The sequence below is a fragment of the Panonychus citri genome, unplaced genomic scaffold (assembly GCF_014898815.1).
Source record: "Panonychus citri isolate SS breed McGregor unplaced genomic scaffold, ASM1489881v1 Contig00134, whole genome shotgun sequence".
NCBI classification, from domain to species: domain Eukaryota; kingdom Metazoa; phylum Arthropoda; class Arachnida; order Trombidiformes; family Tetranychidae; genus Panonychus; species Panonychus citri.
Window position 1 is genome coordinate 1881362 of NW_026515539.1, and position 6599 is coordinate 1887960.

The following is a 6599-nucleotide window of genomic DNA, read 5'->3' on the forward strand; positions in this document are numbered from 1 at the left end:
CCTCATGCTACACTAAACTGATTGGCATTATCTATACTTTCATACCTTGTTTACCCTCATCTTCATCTTCATCTTTTATCTTCAAGGAAGAAAAAACGAAATCTCATTTCTCTTCATCTAATTCTCATTTTCATTCTTATTCCCTGTTAACACAATTTTCTTTCAGTTTACAACATGAGATCGACATCACCATCTAAATACGATTCTATTATCATCTTTTATCTTCATTGTCATTGTTTTCTTTTCTTCATCTTCTTCTTCTTCTCAAAAGAAAATCAGATTTCTTCTTCTTTTTTTACACCTTCAGTGTAACGAAAAGATAAACAAAAATTCTAAATTCAATACACTCTCTCATTTACCTGGGCGTGGGTATTAAACATCTATTGTCATTCTCTTACCATTAACATCTCATTGAATCTAAGTTAATCACCCTCTCACCTCTCTCTCTCCTTCAAATGATTATCATTACTCTATTTCTTGTGTCTTAGATATTCAAATGTACATTGAATGAAATTCATGATAACTCAATATAAAACCAATGTTAATCATGTTCAAAAAGGTAATCAAATCAAAGCTTATTCACATTAATGGTGTAAATCTAAACATAGACCAACGATAGTGTACAAAACAGATGAAATTAATGATTATCCAGGGAAAGAAGGAAAAAAAGTTCAGAATATTAAGTAACCATTGGTGATCCACAGGATCATGGTGATCATCATCATCATCAACATCATCGAATCAATTTGATGCAGAAAAATATTCAATGGTTAATTTAGATACGAATTTTAGTGAGTCACAAAAATGGTAAATCTAATTCATCGTTTGATTAACTAATTGCTTGAGCTAATTACGTTTTCACCTCTCCCTCACAGCTGATTTCCCTTTTTATAAATGCTACCCTTAATTGTTACAATTAACACTTTGATCGGTTTATTTTCTGCTACCTATTCATGATTAATCATGAACATATTTACAAATCTTTCTTTTAGATTAGTGATTCATGTTAATAATTTAGTCTAGTTTTTTTTAATCACAACAATTACAATTATCATCTTTCTGTTAATCATTAATCACTTTGAATGTTATCAATCATTTGAACACATATAATTCATCAAATACTAATTCATAGTAATCATCCTACCGATCTGAATATATCATTCTGATTAGACTGTTATTACTTCATTATCATTGAAATTTGCTGATCTGAATAATCTGTTAACCATGATGAAAATGTTATCCATTATCAGTTAGGCAAAGTGGTCAAGCAATATAAAAAGATAAACATTTACACTAGATTGTAATTATTTTGATTATCACCAAACAAATTGCGACATTAATTAACTTGGATAAATAAAACACTATGACAATTTGAATAAACAAACTGATCAACAATCAAATTGTCATGTTTGATTGTTTCAAGTTTTGTTTTATTTTATTTGTCACTGTTTCTGATATTTAGTTAACTAATTGTTGTTTAATTAAGTTCATCTAATGATTGTCAACAATAAGTAAACAATTGATATTCGGACAAAAATCATCAATGTAACTTACAACATGTTAGATATTCAGTAAATTGTTGACAGGGAAATAATTAATTCTTGTGAGAAACTTGATTCCAGTATCATGAACAATTGTAACTCTTTTTTTCTCATACCAATCGATTAATTAGAATCAACTTTTTCCATTATTTCTCTCATTGGCTGAACATCTTAAACCCTCAAGCAATTAAGTTAATTGTGAACATTTTATTCCAATGTTATTCCCATTGTGAAAAATTCATGTTCATTTAAAATCTAATGTATACAAAACCTCAGAGGCATTTCCGTCTTCTGATCTTTCCCCTTTTCATGACGATGAAAACATGATGACATCAATAGGAAAAGAAGGATAATATATTCATACATAGAACTTTTATCTTCATAATCATCATCATCCCGATTTTATCTTCATTCACTTAAATTATCGTTTCATGTAAATTGCCAAACCTCAACAAGGAATGAGAAGAGAGATGATGATAACATGATGAATCTACCATGTTACTGTTCAGTTTGTTCATTGAAGCAATTCAATCAATCGGATTATCATAATCAACATTAAAATTTGGATGGGCAGATAAAGATGATGATGGCGAAATACAGATTATCATCTATTTTCATGATAACTAATTCAGTTCATGAGCATTTTCAATCTGATCATCATGGGGTTTCAATGATCGTTCAAAAAATATTATAACCAATATTTAACAAATGATTGATTCTGGTTAACATGAAAATCACCAAGTGATAAAATACCTTGAAAATAACAAGGTATCATTATTATTGAGTAGAAAAATGCTCAATAAATTGAAAAGTATCGTGAAAGTTTATCATGAAATCAGAATCAATAGCAATCAGGTACAAAAATTCAGAGTTTTCAATAAAGATTTTAACATTTTAACCGTCGTACTTTCTTGTAATCCAATTAGAGTTAATTGCTTCCAATGAATTAAATTAATACAATTAAGAAAGTTTCTTTTACTGATTTACAACAAATTTAACAAAAGACTATCATCTTAATCACAATGGTAAAGTAAATAATTGATATAATAAAGTTAATTTGTTACAATTAAAATCTTACTGAATAAAAAAAAGCTTTTTAATCATTCAAAGGTTTAGTTCACCATTTGCAATTACAATTAAATGAGTTGATTGAAAAGCTGATCAGTTTTACAAATTAATTGTAATCAAGTGATTACATTGATTATGGGAATATAATCAGATGATTGATAATAAATCAATCATCATAATCAAGTGTACAATTTAATACTAAGCTTGCTGAGATTCAGGAAACTGTTAATGTAAAAATTGTTTTCATGATATCAATTAATTCACATCAATTTAAGTTTACTAATAATTGTCAGAACCAATTCCCTGAGTTATTTTTATAATTAGCTTGACAAACGATTCAATTATCATCATGCCAAGCTGAATAATCATCAAATTGAATCGCAATCATTAAGTGATGAAATCGCAAATATGAATTTCAAGGCGAGAGAGATGAAAATATTATCATGGGAGAAATAATTTTACCCTGGAAAATATTCAAGCGAATCATTTATATCAAGAGAGAGAGAGAGATAACCAAGAAACTACAGAACTCAGAATATGATGATAACTAATATTATTCTTAGCAATTAACTGATTGCTGGATGATGAAAGATTAAGCGATGATTGGGAGTAGGATGTTAAATAGTAAATGGAAATTGAGAATTGAATTGAAACAGGAATAGGGAGCAATCTCATCTTACTGTCCATGGAAATAGTTTCGGTTTCAAGTAACCGGAAATAACCAGGAAGTAACCAAAGAGAAATATAATGTTGATATATAAACATTGGAACATTATAATAGATAAAAAGAAGAGAGAGAAAAAAACTGATGAATAAGAAGGAAAAACAAATGTATATCCATGTAATCTGTTATTACCTGAGCTTCTCTATACTCGGAACTTTGAGAATATCATTCAACCTCTAATGAGTATGATATTAAACCATGGTAATAGTTTCTCATCTCAAGAATAATAAGGAATACAGAATATTTTTCTTCCATCTTCTTCTATGGAGCAGAAAATGTTCTAATTATTAATTATCAGATATAACACAAGAGTCGATGTATTATTATTTCAGATAAGATAATAATGGAAAATAATAATTGCCGATAATCATGATAACGATCATAATGGAGGTTCATTTTCATGAGACTCTTGAGAAATGTTTTGATAGTATTCACTTGTTGTTGTCAATGTTAAGATGATCAGAGTTATGGTGAGAGATAGAGTCTCACTTTATTATCCAAAGTGGTTAGAACTGTTTATTTCAGAATAGAAGATACTTGAGTAGAAATTCATAATTTCATGATAATAGAAGAAGCGACAACATGATAAAGATGAGGAGAGTGAAAAGCAAGGAGATAAATATTTGGAACTATGAAAGTAGAAGGATAGAAGAGCTAACAAAATCAATAGAATTCAGAAAATTGAATAACGAAATTAGTGATAGAACTGAGATAATATTTCAAGTAAACTCGAAAAGATTCACCGTTTCCATAGAGTGATCAGAAAATTCTAAGATATTTCTACAGTAAATGACAGAATTAAATTCATAAATACTAACATTTCCCAGGAAATATGAGGATAAGAAATATGTCTTTCGATTGAAACTTTTTCTACAGGGCTATTCAGAATTTTTTCCGGTGTTTTTTTCAATTTCTCAGTGACTGTGAGTCTCAGAGACTCAAGATTTTAACCATATGAGTTTGGACGATGCTCAATAGTTTAAGATGAAAGACATGGATTCGATTATTTTTGCAAATGACCTTCGAAAAAGTTAGCTCACCAATAACCTCAATGACCTTGACTCTTTCAGTATCGCTCTAGCTCATACGGTTCGAGCTTTGAGTCTTTTTGACTCAGAGACTCTCATCACTGAGAAAATGAGAAAAATCGGTAAAAATAAATGAAAAGCCCTGTATTTCCGATTTCGTGACATTCAGTTTACTTGTAATAATTATAATACGTGATGAATATTTTTGAGAGAGACTTTGAATCCGATGAATCTGATTCTAAGTCTTGCATATGCTAAGAATGCTGATGAAGGTGAAAACAGGAAAAAGTTGAAAAGTTTTACCTTCCAAATTAAATCATGCAAACAAGAAACAGAGTCAAAAAGTTCAGATTTCAATTCCTATTATCATCATTTCTATCTCTATCATCATTATATTATTAACTATAGTAGATATTGTCACTTGAATTACAGGCAATTCAATGAACCAAATGATTCAATGTAATTTCATGGAGAAGAAAGTTTCAGGTAAGAAAGTATTAGAAAACAGGAGAACAGGAGAGAGAAGAGAGAAAAAAAATTCTGAGGAAAATGAAGATAATTCAGTGTTTCGTATTTTATCATCATTCTCATCAACAACATGATAGAATCTGAATCTACAAAATTATTCACAGGGAATCAAACACTGAAAGGGGAAGGAAAAAGGATTCAGTTCTTAAAAGATATATATTTATATGTACTATTAGAACCATGGAAATGGAATCAGAATGAGAGATACAAAAATTTCATGGAAGATGAAATAAAAAATAAGTAACGAAAGATAAGATTCTGATAATTCTCAACTATTTTTTTCCTGCTCATTCTATTGAATCAGATTCTGAATAATAAACATTAAGCACATTTTCACATTTCCTTTTCCTTTACCATGTTAATATCTAATGTCATCAACATTGAATAATATTCACTTCAATCAGCAATATTATCAAGCTCAAGGAATTAGTTAATACTCATCATGATGATTGTGAGCAAATATTTGATTTACAAAATTTAATTTAAATTCTATTCTCATCAATTTAGATAATTTCATATTACAATTCATGAAATAATAACATGATATGTATAATTAATATTATCATGACACTGAAACTCACGACAATCAGATTACTGAATTCTCAATCAATTTAAAAGTAATTAAAATCACAATCACACTCTTTGTTCATTTTTGAAAGCAATTCAAAGTACGGATTAACTGTCAATTCAATTGTTGGATTAAGTTTGGATTATTTTTAACACTTACCTTTACTTTTATTGGGATTATGTTGATGAAGATGAATAATCACAATTAGAAGTAAACAATTAGAAGAACTGAAAACACCGTTCAATCAAATTGGAACATAATTTTCTTTGGATTTGATAACCAAGATGATTTTCAATTACAATTATTTATATTTGATGAAAGTTTATGTTGGATGTTGGTTGAAATGATGACGATGATTTAATTGTTATGATGACTTAGATGTTGATTCACTAAACTGTTGATGGAAACTGAATCAGGTTGTGTGTGTGTGAGTCTTTGACTGAGTGTGAAAAGTTATCAACAGTAGTTTGAATCACGCAAACGTTGAAATTGTGATCAAGCAACTGCGATTACTCTGTGATTACATTTGTTACTTTTTCGTTGATTACAATCAATGATCATGATACCTTTTAATGGTTTACAATTTCCTTGTCATACTAATCATCATAATCATCATCATCCTAATCAAACTGGACTTTTGCCTTTGATTATCTTCTTTTAAACCATTGATAATTTACTATTAACACATTAGCTGGATATCTGATTACACAATTAAAACAGCAAACTGATTATCAATCAATCTAAATTTAGTTTAATGTTTAACCTTCGATCACTTTGTCTGTAATCAAAGGTTTAAGATTTTAAAAAGCAATTCAGCTCATTTAGTTTTTTCTTATTTTCTTTATACAGTTTCTCAGAAATTGTCGGGCCAATAGCTTCAGGAATTGATCTATGGAAGTTTTACCGAATATTTCAAGGTCAAGACCAGCAAATAACGCGCTTGAAGGTCATATTGATCTTTTTGAATTAACCTGTTACCTTGACCTTGGAGTATCTTGAGTCAATCTTGAAGTGATAGACTCGAAAATTTTTGCAAAATTGTAAAAGGAGAACAGAAAAAGTAGTTGGCTTACCCTGTATATCAAATCTCAATCACAATTAAGTGAAAATCATCCAAAAGTCATTGGATTGACCTTTTAATT

General features: G+C 29.0%; 1 protein-coding gene across 2 annotated transcripts in view; it reads right to left on the reverse strand.

Annotated features, from left to right (window-relative positions):
• LOC128391146 (adenylate cyclase type 6-like) overlaps positions 1-5956 on the reverse strand; it is a 29899-nt gene extending 23943 nt beyond the window's left edge. For both annotated transcript variants that reach the window (XM_053350993.1, XM_053350992.1), the window contains exon 1: positions 5617-5956. The gene's annotated coding sequence lies outside the window, so the exon portion shown is untranslated. The remainder of the gene's footprint in view (positions 1-5616) is intronic.
• Positions 5957-6599: the final 643 nt, after the last annotated feature.